Raw genomic sequence first — 19,058 nt, 5'->3', positions numbered from 1 at the left:
TCTAAAATTTTCAAAGTACTTTCTTCTCTGACAATCCCTCACAAACCATCTCTCCTGTCATATGCATGGTCACATGCAATGCGCGTGCAGTTTGTTGTAATAATATTAAGAAAATGCCTCTTGAAAGTTAGATTTAGACATCATAGCACACCTAGGAGGTTAGTTCTTCAGGCATAAATGAAAAATAATTGATATACATGATACATGTAGTTATAAATAAAAAATCAATAATCTAGAAATCAAGGCTGTCATATTGTTCTCTGGTATAATAGACTGTTAGTCCATCAAAATGCACTGAAGCAGGTTTCTTCTTCAGCTAGCTGTTATCATTCCTAGACTTGGGACAATACATCTACTTATCTAGATATGCTTACAAATAATATCCAGCAAATACTGATAAGATTTGAAAAGTTCCAAAAATTTACCTAGACATACATGTGTAATTTATCATCCATGCTTAGTTTCTCTCAAACTTGGCCAAGACTGGCAGGAACAATCAGAATGGCTGAACTAGACTGAAACTGGTCAGTTTCGGTTAAAACTGACTTAAACTAGTCAGAATCTGAAACAGGGTTTTGTTTGGCCTGAAAGAAAGAAAGGAGAAAAAGTTCTTCAGAAAGTACACTTATTCCTTTTCACAAGAACTAGCAACACCGTTAGAAAGAAGACAGAATCAGAGGGGAGGGCACCAAGATCAAATAAAGTGAGTTGTTGGTGATAAGATGCAGGTGCTCAATTAAAATGCACGAGAGTTTTCTTTTAGTTTTGCTCTCCTGGAACAAGTGCTTTTAAATTCTTGCCTATTTAATGCAAGTGGTTGAAAACAATGACAGGCATGTGGACTTAAACCAGATTAATGAGCTCATCTGTTGAAGAGACCCTAACCTATTGTAACTGGATTTTCTAATAATTTTTTATGCCGAAAATAGGTACATTCACCCTTAATTTAGGATGTTTGCTCAAAAGCTTTAATATAAGGTGCAACCAGTCAATCAGACTGCAATATAACATTCAACACCAAAGAAAACAAATGGAAACTGAGGTATCAATGGGCACAAATAAGAATTTCATAATAAAAGAATTTCAGTTCCATTTATACTTAACCTCCTAATTTACACAAGCCTTGAATTTCTGGGTGGATAAGATGAGCAAACCTACTAGTTCCCATCTGTTGCCAAAAGTGGACACATTACTTTGGATCTTGTCTCTCATGTCCATTTGTTACCTCCTTTTACCCCCTGCAAAAAACTTGCAGTATATACCATAGTCTCCCATCTGATCTTAATGAACATAAAAGATATTCTATTAAGCTTATTCAACAGAATTCTCAAACAAAACCATGGCCACTCCACTTGTACATTTATAAGATGTTTCACTAATAGACATGGTACTTCATGCAACAGTGGCAAGACAGCATAGATGCGAAATAAAGAGAAACAAAGTGATCCAGCTCCTCAAACTATCAGCTGAAAGAGAAGACAAAGCATAATAACACCTATGGCATCAGCAACAATAAAAAGTCGATCAGCAAGAGTAAACCATCAGAAAACTGCTCATTCTTGGTCTCCAGCACCAAGTTAATCTGAATCGGTCTCTGAATTATAAATCTAGAGAGCTTTTCAACCCCTTTCTTTTAGAGTCTATCAAAATATGAATGTTGTTGTTTTTATTGTTCATAAAGCTATCTCTACCTCAATGGCAGAGTCGAGGCATTCTTTTTTTGTTAACACCAAGAGCAATAGTAAGCTCCAAGAAGCATATGCCCAAATCAGATTTGATATTTATTTTCTATAATCTGCCACCTCAAGCCATATGAAATAAACCTCAAATTGTAGAAACCATGTTACTTAGAGCACTTCAGAGCTGCCACACAAAATTTTGAACTGATCTCTTTCATGTGCCATGATTCGCCGAGTCCTGGTACCTGTAATCTTGCACTCTAGGTTACATATGACCTCATTTTCTTTTGTGGTAAGCCGCCATCTGCTAAAAAAATTTAAAACGAACAAGAACTTCACGCTAGAAAATGGGATTATCTAAATAGAAGATCAGTCATAGTAGATGAGCTCAAAAAGAACAAGACAGGTCAAATATAGACACCTAAATAGAAGCTTGGAGAGCATTAAGGAATTAACACAAGGGGTAATGGCCTGATACAACTTCAATTTGAATAAGGTTCACAGTTGGACGAAACCAAAGAGTTGCCTTCTTAAATGGTACTCCCAGTTGCAGACCTGTGGTAAGGATATGTCATGATTCTCATTCCTTATTTCAAGTGGTCATATTTGATTTACAGTATATTGTAGCATATATAGGTTTTTTTATTTTTCTAGCATCTTATTTCAAAGCAAGTTTACTAGCTGAAAACACAATTGATTCCTTATTTCTCTTGGGTAGATTCCATTTTTTCTTCATGTCAGTTTGTCTCTTCTCTTCATTTATTCCTACAACACTGAAAATCTTAAAATGTCACAATTATCATTCATTATTTCAAGTGACCAGAATTGGTATATAATACTACCAGTGACTTGAACTTATTTACGATTTCTCTTTGTTTCTAGGGTCCATTTTAACGCATATGTTTTGCTGAGACATAATTGGATAATTTGGTTGCTAGTTTATATAGAGTAGACAGGATTTTGCTAAGGATCCTAAAAACCAAGACCACATTTTTCATATTACTAGAATTAGAAGGTGAAAGAAGGTTGAACCTGTAAATAGGAAAATTTTCCTCCCTTACGAAGCTAAAAGAAAGAAAAGAAGAAAGACCATTATGTACATGCAAACCAGTAGAAGGGAATATGTATTTAGTAATTGATTTTTTCTTTTTCTTTTTCTCCAAAATTTGTATGTTTATGATACATAATTCATGTGGTCAGATAGGATATTTATGACAGACAACGGCTGTATACTATAGAGACTATGCCAATGTGGTGATTGATTTCTGATCATCCAATATACGTGCATATGTCGGTGGAAACTTGACATATTACCATAATCTTGCCATCATCTCAATCTAGAAGGGGGTTGCAAATGTTGGAAGTATTAACACTAGCCCCAAGTCTTTTGCTACCGCCAACCAATGCAAACCTCCAATATCAATTGCTCAAATTTATAGAGTTTTTTCAAAGGAGGTCAATATCTTTGTGTTTGACATTATGAGAGGTCCGATGTTTTGCCAAGACTTATCAAACTCATTGGGAAAATTTGATGGGCATAAACACTATAGAGGTCCGTATAGCATACCCCGACCAACCCCCTTCTCTAGTGATGGTTGGCAACCTAATGAAGGCCAATCTAGTCATTGACAGCCTAGACATGGCTCTTGGATAAGGATAAATAGTGAAGAGGAGAATTACAAACATCTGATCACCATATTGCAACAACAGTGGAATAGATAGGGTATAAATAGCTCAAGAAAAAGAAACAGAAGTGGTTAAGAATAGTAATGCAACATAAGGACATAATTATTTTAACAATGCTGGTCAAGTTAACCATAATTAGCAATTAAGCCCAATCAATCTTTTGTGATGAAAATAATGTTGAGGTTTTCCTTCATGTTACCCTCAAAAAAAAATGCTGGGGTTGATGATGACTTCAATAATCCCCTCATCGTTGACTCCATTATCACCATGCTAGGTGTAGCCTGGTTAATTTACTGTGTAGCCAAGTGTAGAATGGCATGATCTTACATAGGAGGACTGTCCAATGCTCAGGAACACAAGAACAAGCACCAATAACAAGCTGTACAAAAGAAGCATAAAATGGGAGATTTGAAATAAACTTGAAAAGAGAAATATAAAAAATTTACTCAAAGGACACCTCAGGATCCTCTCCACTACTAGGACACACACTAGTATCTCTCACAGAACCATAAGAAGACTTTCTTTTTAACAATTCAGAGGATGCCCACTATAAGGACTCTATTATCCTACTGAAAGCTGGACTTCCTTAAAAAGTTAACGCCGAGTACCCGACTTGGCAACATGTCCTACTTGGACCATTACGCTACCAGTAACTAATTCAATATCCCACGAAAATATAACTAAGACCTGGACTCCAATATTAAATCCCAAAAGTAATGGGGATCCTTGTAATGTAAACCATAGATTACCAAAATAAATGAACATTACTCCAAGAAAATCTAGGACTCACAATGATTCTCAACAACTAAATGATATGGGGTGATAGGGAATTAATAGAATATATAAAGGACAAGTGTAAAATTGAGGGTACGAGGTTTTTATTTATAAATGCAAAAAGAACTACTTTTTATTTTATCTTCATTGTTCAGTTTCCCCATCCACTTGGGTTATTACAGGTTCATCACATAATGACTTAAGCGACTGCCAACGGGCAAGGTGTAACTTCGTAAATTGTGAAGTACCAAACAAATGGAAAAGGATTCTCAGGGCTCAAGACATATAGCTTGAACAGAAGGGCTGATGCAGCATTGATTGGTACTAGCTCCTATAATAGTTAATTCAAAAAGGCGCACATCCCATTTACTCATATACAAGCAGATAAAGACTGCAACGAGCCTACTACAACTTCCTTTAGTTAGAGCCTGTTTCTCTTCTCTCTCTCTTTCTCTGTCTTGTCACAACTTTCCCTCCAATTCCTTCTGGGATTCCTAGTCTACTAAGCAGTCTTGCAAAACAACTTATAGAGCCACACAACTAAGGGAAAAGGTTATGTAGAATTCTTGAGAATGCAAGCTGCTATCCATTTCTCCAAAACAATAACAAAAAAGGGGTTTTTCTCTGACCACCTTTATTCCTTCCTCTCCCAGTACTCTTCAGATTATGAAGACATGATATATTAAGATTTGTCCTTTCACAACATGTGGAAGACTATGCAAGCACTCTCTCTAATGACATATCCTTCCATACAAATAATATTTCTTTTTAATCCTTCCTTCTTTTGCATTCCTTTTTCATCATTTTACACGCATTGTAACCTATTTGAGTCATTTAAATCCACTTTCTTGAGCTTTTAGGACAGCCTACTTACTTCCATGCATGACCCTAGCTCTTCTGCATAGATTTCCTTTAGTTCCATGCCTTGATTTTGTTCATTTAAGGAGATTGTTGCTTGCTTATAATGGATTACTGTGCAACAAATAGAAACTTAAAGCTTGCTCATGTATTAGTGTTGATCTTAACAAAATATGAAATAACCATTCCAACTTACACTGTTGACTTGAAGGTTTAGAGATGCTGAATCGAAATTATTTGAGCTATTCGTCTTAAACTTGTCTGCAAGATTTGCACAAATGTGATTAGGTATGCTATGATGTACTAGTAATGCCTCAATCAAGTTATCTAGCTAAATTTTAGGCCTTCCCAACCCGAAAGCACCAAAAATTGAATTGTATTTAAAAAGAATCTTGTTGTTGTGCATAAACTTGTTCATTTATTTTTCTTTAAAAAAATATCTTGTTGTTGATAAACTCATTGCATTATTTCTTTTTTTTTCTTTTAAGAGAAAAGCTGATGAAAAGAAGAGATAAAAATCGCCTAGAGGGGCCCCCATTGTCCAAAGCTCCCGTGCTACATTAAGCCACTGTATAGTCCACCCATGCTACATTAAGCCACTAGAGTTTCCCAAAATGAAAAAAACATAAATTGATATTTGTTCTTAGTTCCTCATGCTTCATACTTCTTTCTTTCCACTGTAAAGGCACCCATGCTACATTAAGCCACTAGAGTTTCCCAAAATGAAAAGGAATAAATTGTTATATGTTCCTAGCACCTCATGCTTTATACTTCTACATTTTTTCCCTTCCAAATGGTCCAGGTTATTGACCTATGTTGGATGGTTTGCCTCTTAACTAGTTTCCTTCACGAAGCCATCCATAGGTATTTAAAACAGTAGGGTTGGCTTAGGATGTTCAGCAGGGCTCTCTATACCTTTAGGTGTTGAACATACAAGAAACTATGATCTCTAGATTCCAAGATTGCTGTGCAAATTACATAATCTCAACTGATCTTCCATCCTTTTTGAGACAGTACTTGGTCAACATATAGCTTGTTGTTGATAGCTAGACAACTGAACATCTTGTCTTTCTCTAGCACCGCACACTTCCACAAACTCAAAGCTCCTAGATTGGTGCGAGTCCCATGTTATAGAAATATCTTAAAGAGTAAATTCCCAAAGAGTCCCATCTCCATTTTACAATGCCCTGGGAAAGTAATGGTGAAAGTCGTCATAAACACCTACCAAATCATTTAGTTCCACTAACAGCTCTAATGTGACCGAGATCAAGACTCCCAAATTCCAAGAGTTGGTTGTTACATCCTAAACAACCACCATCATGACCTCCTAGTTAAAACAAAGGCCGAGGGAGCCGATCAGGATCGTAAGGCTCTATATCTAACACATCCACCTACAGATATGGCAAAGAGATACTATGAAAAGGTTACCATGGCACCCGATCCAGTTAATGAGGTAGGGCCAATGAGGGTGGTGAGCCTAATTAAGCCACCCAGCAGAGCCATGCAAGTAGGGATAGCTATGGAAAGAAAGTAGTTTCTCAAAGTAGCAAAAAAAGAAAAAAGAAGAAAGTTGCAAATCCGTTGGAGAGGGTTGATGAGAAGCCCATACACTCAAATTTGAGGTCATTGAGCCCCTAGCCGACCGTGCCAAGATCATCTCACAGTATGAACGATGATGCTAACAATTCAAGTGAGAATGCATTTGGTGACTAGAGAGGTAGCAGTGGATATGTTGAGAGTGTATACGACTCACAACCATCTAGTCCGAATCGAAACCGACGAGCCACATTTCACTGATGCCACGAAGAATAGGACAATCATGTACATCGTAAGGCCCATGAAGATATGATAACTAGAAGATAGGCCCCTCAAGGTACTTAAGTATACGATATTGTTGCAGGTAATGATATAACATATAGAGTAAGGTCTCTAGATGTATCTGGATCCTCATCATACACTAGATCCTATACTACATAGCCAAAATATGACCCACTTGCATATCATCATATTCAACGGCTATTACCCTTCACAAAGTAAGCCAGATTATGGGTGAAAATTTGCTACTGCAATCTTTCCTTGAATAGGAGTGGGATGACCAGCTCAACATCCAACAAAAGATCAATATCAGGATAGCTATTTAGGAAGCACAAATTATCGAACGCTGGAATAGGCACAATATCCAAGTTGGGATTCTGTCCAAGACCCTAACCATAAATAAGATCTCTATGTCTACAAGCGATACGGACACATCACGAGGAACTAAATAACTATATTGTATTCTGTAATTCAAATCAATTTGATATATGTATTTTCAAGCTCAAAAATATGCAGTGTCTATCTTTAATTATTATAAGATCTATGTTTAAATATTATAATTGCATTTATTAAGCAATCATATGATCTCTTGAGACCAATATGAAATAAAAAAATACAAAAATATCCTTAGAATCATAATTTAAAGATTAAATAACCTTAAAAACCAAAAAAAATAAAAAAAATATTGAATCGATTCATATCTATGTATCAAGTGTTAGTATGGTTCGGCTTAGTACCATATCGTACCAATACTTGACGGGTACGGTACTTAGTATCAAGATTGTAGATCTTGATGCCAAGATAATCAAACATCTAAAAAAGCTTTCAAAGGATTTTTGACATACTTTTTTATGGGAAGTATACTAAAATGATGTAACAAAATGCTTATTTTGAGAAATATTAAGGCAATGAGCGACCTCCAACTTTGAATCCTCGCCTCTCCTAAGAGCAAGACCTTAGGAGAAATATGTCAACAATTGGACCCAAGTCCTATTGGCAATGCTTTTTCTAACAAAATACATTTTAACATCAAAAGATGTAAGACACAGAACTATCTTTTAACAATTGTCGGATATCACTAACTCTTTCATGATCTATTTCATTTCTCCTAGATTCATACATTCTTCACTCCAAAAATTTGAGTAGTGTGTTTATTGATGATCATCGATTAAGTCAATACATCAATTTATTTATAGGAATTACAAATCACAACTTCATAACATTGTTACTCATAATCTTTTCTTCTTGTATCAATAACTCTAGACACACTATGGACAATTAGTGTGCATTCAAGATCTAAAATTGCTCCTTTAGTAGTTTGACTCCAAAGAATTATAGCTATGCATTCAAGATACAGAATTATAGCTACTCCCCTAGCTTGCAAACCACTATCTAATGTTTGCATATCTACTAACTCTCACTACTCTTTAACAATTTTTAGCATGCATTCAACCCATAAGACTTTCAAGATTTCTTATATATGGTAAAAACACAATTATGTTCCACTAATATCCAAAATATACCCCTGTAGACCTGCCTCCTTCGTAACCATTTAATTTCTCAAAATAGTAGCATTTCCTAAGTTCTCAATTCTATAACTAAGGAAGATGATTGAGGAAATGCCCTAGTAACATGCCCACTCAGTTTAATGAAAGAAATCAATGACAAACCACAAGGGAAAATCCATTTGAATCATCAAACTTTCTCTTCAAAAGTAATTTGTATAAACTTCAAAAGTAATTCATTTACTCTAAGAAAAAACTAATACAATTGCAATTGCACTGCCACTTTTGAACCTCACTATGTACCTTCTAATATAGGTATCTTGTATTACATGATTGCACATCATAACAAATTCAAGTGTTACATATCCCAACTCATTTCTGATTCCAAAAACTGATCTGATCATTCATGAACTTCTAGAATACCATCATGATCTATCATAGTAGTAATTTGCACAATATGATTGCCTTGCCTCCATTACATTCCATCAGCACAAGCTTAAAATATATGACCTCTAGCTCACATCTCTTACAATTTTAGAAACAATAGTGTTCCCACTAGATCTAACTCTCACAATGTTTCTTAGCCCCCCCCCCCCCCGGATTCCACCATCGCATACTTAGATGATTTTAACTCTCATAGCATTTGCTTTAATTTAGTAAATGTTGCATGACTACTAGCTTACATTGAGTCAAAACATCTCCAAAAATTAACTTTGGTCTCGTTACCCGTTATTTATTGGGTCCTACTCCATCTAGAAGTCAATGCAAGCTTGTTCCAAAAAGAAAAGGTGATGATTGTTACACAATGTCATGTACCACTAGAGGTTCAAGGGTTGCATCTTCGAGCTCATTCTTTGCTCCATCTATTAGTCTCTAAATGCCATGTTATCCTACTATCTTCCCCTACACCGTTCAATTGTCACCAATTATAATCTTCCAATATTTCTTGCACTACCAAATCCAATTCATCAAAATGTTGCATTTAATTCTTTCCTCAAGCCACAATTACGATGTACATAACAAAAATGGTACACAATAATTCCTTGCTTAGCATTCAAAGTTTTGAACATATAGTTTAAACATTTATGTTTGGCATAATTTGTTTGAACTTATACATAGTATTAATGGATTTTGACGATGATAATTATGAAGATGAAAATGATGGATATAAATTAGGTTAAAAATCCATTTCTTATTGTAGTTTTATATCAATAATATAGACACCCAATTGTGTACTAACTTCAACCATCAATACAGTCTAGATTTTATTCCTCCATGATTGGTAATGATAGTAGCAAATCAGCTATCAGAAGCAACTAGATTCATTTAAAAAAACTTATGAATCTATGACAGTGCTTAAAATTTTGAGAATAACTGGTATAACCTAGGGCTCGATCTCGAATACCAAACATCTCGTGCATTGCTGATTGGTGCTGACAAGTTACATAGGTCATATGCACCTAGTTGCATGAAGATCATGGTCATATTTCTTAATAACTATATCATATTTGGTTTGGAGAATCGTCATGGTTGATGTTAAAGGCAAAAACTTCATGGAGGACATTCAAATATTTTTAAAAAAACGAAAGTTGGAAAGTGTAAAATCAAATGACACGCCAATAGAAAAGCAAACGTTCACATAGTAAATGTTATTCATATGGTTCTTCTGTAGACTAAAGATTAAATGCTTGCATCAACACATTGTGTGAAAAAAGTCTAAGCACAGTAATAAAAAAACTGCCTCAATGAAGGAAAAAGTTTTGTAGAAGTTGCATACAAACTTCTAAACAGCAATCTAGATGAGGAAACCACCAGAAACTTTACAATTGATAACAAGGAGAAAAACTAAAAGAAAAATACTGGTGAAAGTCAAAGTCATATATAACAAAATTATGAAGAATGCAGACAATGCCACAGTGGGTTTATTACATACGGAAACTCAAATGTAAGCATTTATGTGAGAATCATGACGTACTTAAATGAATCAAAACATGAAGGTAGCTCATTATGAATTATTTAAAATTTGTAAAATAAAATCCAAATGAAGGAAAAAAAAAATGAAATTCTGTAAGAGATCATGTCCATGCATAAGTTACATAAAGTATTCATAATTAGGGACCATAAGAACACCACAATTGACTTCGCTGACTCTTGGGAACAAAAATTTCTTGGTATCATAACAAACAAAAGAGAACCATCACTAGTAAGCACGTGGCTCCATCGAGCCTCCATCTTGTAAACATCTAAGCAAACATTGTCAAGCCGGCTTAAAACTATCAAATCCATTTCTTTTAAGAAACAATCCATTGAAGATAAATTAGCTAAGGTGTTTGTCTTTCCATTACATTAGTAAGAGAAATCCTTAAACAGATAGTTTAATATGTTATTTCCCAGTTACCCCTTGTTTTTCACTTTTTTGGCTAGCTAAATTTAGCAATGCATAAATGTTATAGCACAACCATCTGCTCAATTTACGTGGAAATGCCTATGTAAAACTTAGAAATAACAAAGTAAGATGAACATCTGATCGTAAATTTTTTGGTTATCTTGAGCTAATTAAGCAGCCTAAGCCATCAGTTATAAACAGTTGCCAATTTAATGCGTAACTAGTATGAAAATAATTAGCTTAATAAGTTGGAGACAAAGATTAATATATTTTATAATCATTATGTTGTTAACTGCCTAACAAAGTCCCTTTGTCTAGTGGACCCTATTAGCTCCCACAACTGCAATCTTCCAAGCGCACAAGATGCTACAAAGTGCTGCTCTTAGAAGCTGTCAAAGAGAGTGCCTGGGTTATCAACACATAAGCCAGTTTCCCAATTACCGGTCCCTGTTATTCACTAGAGAAGTGGCATGATGCTCGAGAAATGTGGACTGGAGGAAGAGGGCTACAATTCAACAACACACTTGCACGTCAACGGTCCACAGTTTCCCTATCCATATAAGTGTTTTTCCCAATTAAAGATCGGAAAGAAAGCCCTAATACGATTCGAAGTTTATGAAATCGAGAAACATTTTGCACAACCTATTGCATTGAAGATTGCTAAAGACAAAAACTTTACTAAAGCTTGACTTGACTTTTACCTAAAAGATCCAGTTGCTAAAGACATGAAAAATTAAATCATAAGATAAAAGATTCAAATCCTTAAGCTCCTACTTGACCAGATAGAAACGAACCGTCTAAGAAATAAAAACGGAACCTGAAGTATTATCTAATTTACCAGCATAAAAATAGCCTAAGATCTCTGTTGAGAGCATCAACCTGGACAATCAGTTTCTTGAAAACAACCGCATTTACTTGTATCTCATGAAGAAATTGCACGTCATCCAAATAAAAATCATGAATTTATCTTAAGCAGTCATTTCAATCTCTTCCTTTTCATCGCCCCAAAGTTACAAAAGATTGATCATGTAAACTTGTAAAGGGAACTCGAAGACCTAATAGTTCACAAAACTAGTACATTCCTAGAACACCAAATACCATCCACTTCCAGCTCAAAGTAGCTTGAAATCAACAACCAAAAGGATGAATTGCAGCATAGATTAACGTAAGTACCTTTTGCAAGGATTGCCGAAGAGGGCACCTTCTTAGAGGCAGCACACTCCATATGTATGTTTTGATCCAAAGGAATTGAGGAGATGCTTTGTGGGGAGAACTGAGGTGACACCGAGAAAGAGCACGCCAGTACCCAGCCATGGCACCCTGCATGACTGCCGACCGGCGTGCTCTCTCTCGTTGTCACCCATCATGCCCGGCCAAAGCACCAAACCCAACCCATCACCTGCTAACCAAAAACAAGAAGGAAAAAAAAAGCAACAGGTAAGTAGCAGAAAGAGATAAAGAAAGTATCGATCTTCATATATTATATCAAAATAATCTTTATACCAAAACATTCTTCAAATCAAGAGCAAAAAGTAGCGAGAGAGGGCTAGAAGCAAACCTCATATTCTTTTTGTGCAAGTGCATCATATCCTTACGTTCTTTAAGACTCAGATCGAAAAAACAAAGGAGATGAAGGTTTGAGGAATGAATCCAACGAGAAAAAAAAAACTTGTGGACTAATCGAAGATAGTGAGAACCAGATCTAGCTGAAATGTCTCAACAGAAGAAGATAAGAATAAGATTCTAGAACCCGAACTCTCGTCGTCAAGTCATTGTAAAAAAGAGAATGGAGAGAGCTCCCCACTCCTAGAGGCCAAAGATCTACTAAAAAATAACAGACAACTCCTTGAAATGAAACCGTTCCACCCCGGAGATCGAGAAAATCGACAGCGAAACCGGATTAATTGAGAAAAATCGAACCAAATCCACAATCTTTTTCATAGCAATCACGGAAACGAGCTTCCAGATCTAGAAAAGATAAACAGAAGCATATATGGATCCAAGAGACCTGAAAAAAAGAAGCTTTGGAGAGAAGAAAGGGGGGGGGGGGGGGAGAGAGAGAGAGAGAGAGGAAAGGAGGAGCGAGAATCTCTTGGCCCTCCTTGCCCGCCTTAAGAAGGTACGAGAGAGAGACGGTAAAACTTTTCGTTTGCTATTTTTGGTAAACGATTCCGGAGTTTAACCGAGAAAGAGAGGGAGTAAAACAGCATAGACTTCGAGATTAATTAGCGCTACCCTGCCGTTTTCACTTCGCTGGTACACTCCCCATATCATTCTCTATTCGAACCGTGTTCTCCTCCTTCACATCCACCGAGCCCCCGTCCACGCGCAGTCCGACCCTCTCACGCTGACTCGATGGCCCCACTTGTGAGAACATCCTTACTATAGAATGGGTTAAAGAGTTGGTGAAGTTAACAAGTTGACACTGTTTTTTCTTTTTCCTTGATGAGAAGGACGGGTTAACGTGTCAACAAGTGTGGTCGGGCACCGGCCAGAGACGTATGGTAACTCGAAACGTGTCAGGGTCCGTAAGACTGAAAGGACAGTATTACCCCCACATGGTTAGTGGAATTACGGGACTACCCATAAGGGGTTTCCCCCCTTGGCGTGGGAAATATGCCGTGCATTTCGGTGACGCGACGTTATCCTCGTTGGTCCTATCGAGGGGTAGATAAACACACGCCAAATATTCCAACAAACTACTCTTGGCCCTCTCAATCACGAGGAAAACATGCGGTTCGTATTTGTAAAAGACGGGGTCCATGTATCCGTTTCAATTAAATTAAGAAAAAGAATTGTGGTCCGGACGAAGAAATATACTGCTCGGCTGTTTGCTTGGGCGGGCGCGTGTAGTACGTGTGGGGTCCATCGCTTTGGGTGAAGCCGTGCCAGTTTTGGATAAGAATACATCGCTACCGTACAAGTCGATTGGACTCATCTTTTGGGCCGTTTGATGCAACAAGTTTGCCAATTTAACGACGTGTACCTTCGCACTATTCATCAATACATCAGCTGCTGAAAAATATTATTGAGATTTGGGGAGTTACACTCAGGAGTACCACAAAGGCGCAAACTGAACTTTGACTGCTCGTTTGTCTTGGAGACACGGCTCAAAATAAATAAATAAAACTTTAGAAAATTATAAATATATTAAATATATCTATAAAAGTATATTAAGGTATTTTATTAATATTTTCTAAGAGTGTGTTGAAGAAAATTCAATGCCATGAGCCCGAGAAGCAATTTGGATTTGGCTTGGCTCAGGTGCAGCCAGGCTGGGCTTAGACTTGAAATTGCACCGAGTTTGAATAGCTTTCGAAGCTTGGCTCATAGATGACCTAAGCTTGAATATGAAATATTTTTAAATGTAATGGATAAGCTCGATTCAATCAATAAAAGCTTGGCCTTAAGTTTAAATGAACCAAACTTCAAAAATTGAAGTCAAGCTCAACTTAATCTTGAGCTATTTGAGCAACTCATATACATACATACATACATATATCATATATATATATATATATATATATATATATATATATATATATATATATATATATATATATATATAGTGATACAAGCTCAAATAATTTGTTACTCTACTCAGCTCAGTTTGCCTTGTTCGGATCCCTAATCCACTCATTCACTATTCAGTTCACCAGTTCAATATGAAAAATGTTTTCATGCGCCAGTAAAGTGCATACAACAAATTCAATAGACCTGAAACTACTAACTTGGCATCTCTATAATCAATCAACTTATCGTGTTCGACAACAAATTCATGAGTTGCACCAGTCTTTCCTGTCACCTGACAAAAGTATAATTTGTATGCATTTCATGAATATAGCAATGGGGAATTGGTGTGGTTCAATAATAATAAGTGACCTTCATGTGTTCCGAGAAAACACTTAATCACCCATTTTTCTACAAAATTAGTGAAGAGAGTGGTGATCTGATGAGTGATATCAAGAATTTTTCAAATAAAATTTATGATAGAGTTGTCATGTAAAGACCTTCATATTTTATATGCTACCAAAAAAAAAAAAAAGAACTGCATTTATATGTTGGTCCGGAGTCTCTACTGCATTATAGAGCTTCCAGTCTATGTCGGACTATTTAGTAAGTCATATCACCAGTGGATGAGCAATTATTGATGATAATAATTGATGATGAAATGGAATCCAAGATTTATTTTCTTGTCAGCGTTCCACATGCAGAAAACAATGTCCAAATGAGAAACAAGAGCATGGTAGAACCATCATTCCCATAGGAGTAATCATATGGGTCCAGCCTTGTTACTGTGGTGCAATTTACTGGAATACACAGTGGGTGCTTGTGGTTTGCATCACCAATCACCAGATCACGCATGGCAATGGAGCCTTCCTTTAGTTGTTTTAGTTGTAGAGTTGGGCCTGAGGCACTTCCCCTTCGAGGATGAGGAGAAACAAAGAAAACATCAAGAAGCAAATTTAATGTCGTCTTTCCATGGATAAAGGTTCAAATAGGTTGGCTTTTCTATGATTCTCCATTCATTTCTGCCGTTACTCTATCTTGGAGAAACTAATGATTTTGTCTCACAGACTAAGTTTAAGGAAATGAAGAAATGCAAAAAACGTTTTTTGCAGATTTTACGTACGTAATATCCATTTAAATTGAATTCTGGACCATGCAAGCCGATGCAACCACTTTGATCAGAAAGAGACTAGTACCTAATTCTCTTCTATATGCTTTAATTTGCTCATTGTCCAAAGAATAATTCTACCCAATTGCAGATCATTCAAACAAATCTAATGATAGCTTTGGATCAACTATATTGTTAAATGCCTTCTTATCAATTGGGATGCAAGTGGACTACCATAGTTTGGATCGAAACTTATAATTGCACTTGGTGGTCCACTACTGACGTGATTGTTGGTATAATTTAGTTTTCGAGGAGGATGAACAATATTATCGATAGTTCTAAACCTAGAGGAAAGGACGGAAGCTTGATGTCTAGGTAATGGCCAACAAGAAAATCAACTTCCCACGTCAGTAACAGCAATATTGTGAGATCAATCAAATGCATCTTGACTTGTGTCGAAGTTTCTCAATAGTGAAAATTGTTGTTGGTTCTCATTAGAGCTACCAATGGTGGAAGTCATTGGCCAACATCAAGGTTGTCAGGTCCAAATCATGGATTTCAAAGATTGTTACATGTAATTGACAACCATCTCATGGCATTGTTATCAATTACCATGGCGACTATAGCAAGCAACTACTGACAACAAGCACTATGAGTCATGATAACATTAAATAACTTACAACAACTACGGTGATGACAACATAATGATGTAGGTTTACCTTTTGTAGTACACTAAATTAAAATAATATTAAATCAATATCTTGATTTTAAGCTATTAATGTACACATATAAATATGTATGCAGATGCATATACATGTATAGATACATAAATAGATTCATACATGTTGAAATAGAGAGCGAACTCTCCTTTTGGAATATTTGTCCCCGATGTTAGCGATAAAAAAAAAAATCAAATATATGCATTTGGAAAGGATAGTCCACAATAATATTTGATTTAATATAACAATGCCATGTAAATCTTGACTCTTTTTAATTAAATATAAGATCCCAATACTATTGGAGGCATGTGTTTCTAGTATTGAAAGTTACCTAGTGTAGGCGGTATTAAGTAGGACAATATCTAGGCAGCTCATTGTGCTTCCTCTCTAAAGCAAAATTCTCAAAACTAAAACATATAACTATAATTTGTTCTATCAGCATGTAAAAGAATGCTATTGTTATTTAAGTTATTCTATGAACTCTTGGTTACTTGATAATATTTGTAATCTTGTTGCATTATTGTACTATTTTTGGTTACTTGATAATATTTACAATCCTATTGCATTATTGTATTTTTTTGGTTTTCTTAGTTATTTACTACTTCAAAGTTTTAATCATTTGCATGCACCATGAATCCCATGTGTGTTAATCGCTATTCAGAAAGAGATTGAATGTTCTATCAAAGAGCTCCCAACAAATCAAATCTGACTCTTACTTGGTCAATATTTTAATAGCTTTGAGCTAACTCAAACTCATATATATCCCACCTCTCATATTTTCTGCTACCTATTAGGTCGCACTAGTAGAGAAATATAAAATAAAATCATTTCTACCCCTTATGCTAGGAGTCATTTTCTATAAATCGTTATCATGCCCACACATGCATATATATATATATATATATATATATATATATATATATATATATAATTCTGATGATTTGATGGACTAGCGAACTTGCTTGGAAGAACAATGCTCTCGGCAGAGATCATCGAGGGTAGTTGTTCTAAGGAGTATTCTCTAAATAAAAGTTCTATCACGTAGTTTCTCCAACTTTAGTCCAAGATTCGATGTGTTCCCCCCATGTGGGGGTGATAAATGTTATCCTACATCATTTTAGGACAAATACACCATTAATTTTTATATCGTCTATGCATAATTACATTGTATGCAAGTAACTCCCTAACATCCAAAAGGTTCGACATATATCCTTCTTATTTGGTTTAGAGTTCTAGGTTAAATCCTTCGAACAGGATTCTCTATGGTGCAACTTTTACTCTACAGAATGCTGTTCTCCAAGATGAACAGCTATTTACAACCATACAAGACTTTGCGTATAGGATCCTAACTTGAAATCTTTAGAGGTTGCATCAAAATCGAGAAATGGTCAAACATCAATCACCATAGTTTCAGCTGTCACACCTAACACAAGGAAGGTATTTATTCACCAACCAACTGTTACTTTGGTTGAAGAAAAAGAGAGAAATCAGACAATCCTATAAAGTTTAGTTAATATGTAAAAGGCCTGACAATGACTTGCACCTGAAACAGCATCATAGCCATTTGAAAAAACGCATGCAAGAACAGCCATGTCCTAGTCTGGACCCCATTAGCCTTGCCCATGACTAAAAACAAGGAATAATAGAGGTTAGGTTCTCCTGTGGGGCTCCTGCCGTACCCAATGCAGCCCCAGCTTTATTCCAATGATCACAATAAAGTGCCACAAAGCTCAAACCTACAGCCCTCTGATCATTCTTTTTTTTTGCCAAGGCCCCTTGATCATTCTTCATCAGTACCAGATACATGCATCTGAGGTATGTTTGTACTGTGGAGGATGCATTCGGTTCACGTCCATAGGTAGGAGAAAGCGATGGGATTTGGCCCCATACATGATGATGTGCCATACTGCCGCTCGTTGAGAGGCCAAAAGGACGGACCGGGTCACACCCGAGTGACACCCACCTGACCCACTGAAAGTAAGAGGTGGAACCCACCAAATTCGACTGGTCGACAGACTCACTTGCTTGGTGGGACCATCCGGTTAGATTCCGCAGGTTCTGGACCTTATCGATCCCTTTTAAATATTTAATTTCTATAAATATTTTATTTATATTTTTTTTAAAAAATTAAAAAATTTCAGAAAGTCCGAGATCTGGCCTGAAGCTTGACTAAGTACCAAGCTCGGGCCTGGGAAGCATTAGGCTGAAGCTCGAACTTGGCCTGATACGCCGGTTGAATAGGTCTAGTTTGGCGATATAATAAAGAATATTAAAGTTCGATTACTGATTGGTTTTGCTTATTCTACGTGAAAGTTAGTAATTGGCTGAATGATGCTAGAGACATTTGGTAACACTACTTATCTATCTTTATCATACTAGTTGTTCTCTCTTTCATATTATGCTGGTTTTTTTATTATTATACACACAATAAACTGAGCAATGATCAAAACAAGTAATCTCTAGTTGTACTCAGGTTATTATAAAAGAACATGTCGTATAAAAGCATTATATATATTTATTTCTTCCATTATATTTATCGGTTGTAGCAAGCACATAACACGATATCATCTGATCCAATTGAGGAGAAAGAAGTGAATGTCTTAAGAAAATTTAGGAAAAGTAGAAAAAAATAGGGTCTGTGTTCGCTTGTTAATGAATAACAAATTGAATTACATAGTCTTTATCTATACTAGTAAGATTCATTCTTGTAGAATTCGGATTGTATTTTTCTTCTAGTTGAAAGAGGACATAACTTTCTAGAAATATACATGGCTAATAGAAATAAGCATTAAAAGCTAAAATTTTACAAGAGGTAGATCTCAACTTCTACATCGACATTGTCTTCAACTACTTTTTTTTTTTTTCTGAATTGAAATATATGCTTGGTCAAAGCTTAGCCCTATCTGCTCGTTTGAAGACAAAATGAAGAAATTTAGCTCTGATCGCTTGGTATGCCATACCTTTAAGAGAAGATTCCATGTTATAAAACTCAAGAAGTTATTCGATTTTAAAAAAAGA

At 35.9% G+C, this 19,058-nt stretch overlaps 1 long non-coding RNA gene across 3 annotated transcripts; it reads right to left on the bottom strand.

Moving 5' to 3' along the window:
- Nucleotides 1-1,049: 1,049 nt before the first annotated feature.
- On the bottom strand, nt 1,050-12,760 carry LOC103712280. 3 transcript variants are annotated; one of them, XR_005507502.1, is made up of 3 exons: nt 12,262-12,760; nt 11,877-12,105; nt 1,050-5,258 (listed from the first exon to the last, which is right to left on the bottom strand). It is a non-coding gene; the product is annotated as an uncharacterized LOC103712280 (long non-coding RNA). The 3 variants fall into 3 exon arrangements; XR_005507501.1 differs by having other exon boundaries at nt 11,877-12,102; XR_604912.4 differs by having other exon boundaries at nt 1,050-3,744; nt 11,877-12,102.
- Between the last annotated feature and the right edge of the window lie 6,298 nt (nt 12,761-19,058).

The sequence above is a fragment of the Phoenix dactylifera genome, unplaced genomic scaffold, assembly GCF_009389715.1.
Source record: "Phoenix dactylifera cultivar Barhee BC4 unplaced genomic scaffold, palm_55x_up_171113_PBpolish2nd_filt_p 000194F, whole genome shotgun sequence".
In the NCBI taxonomy this organism is placed as follows: domain Eukaryota; kingdom Viridiplantae; phylum Streptophyta; class Magnoliopsida; order Arecales; family Arecaceae; genus Phoenix; species Phoenix dactylifera.
This window is presented reverse-complemented; position numbering and strand designations above follow the sequence as displayed.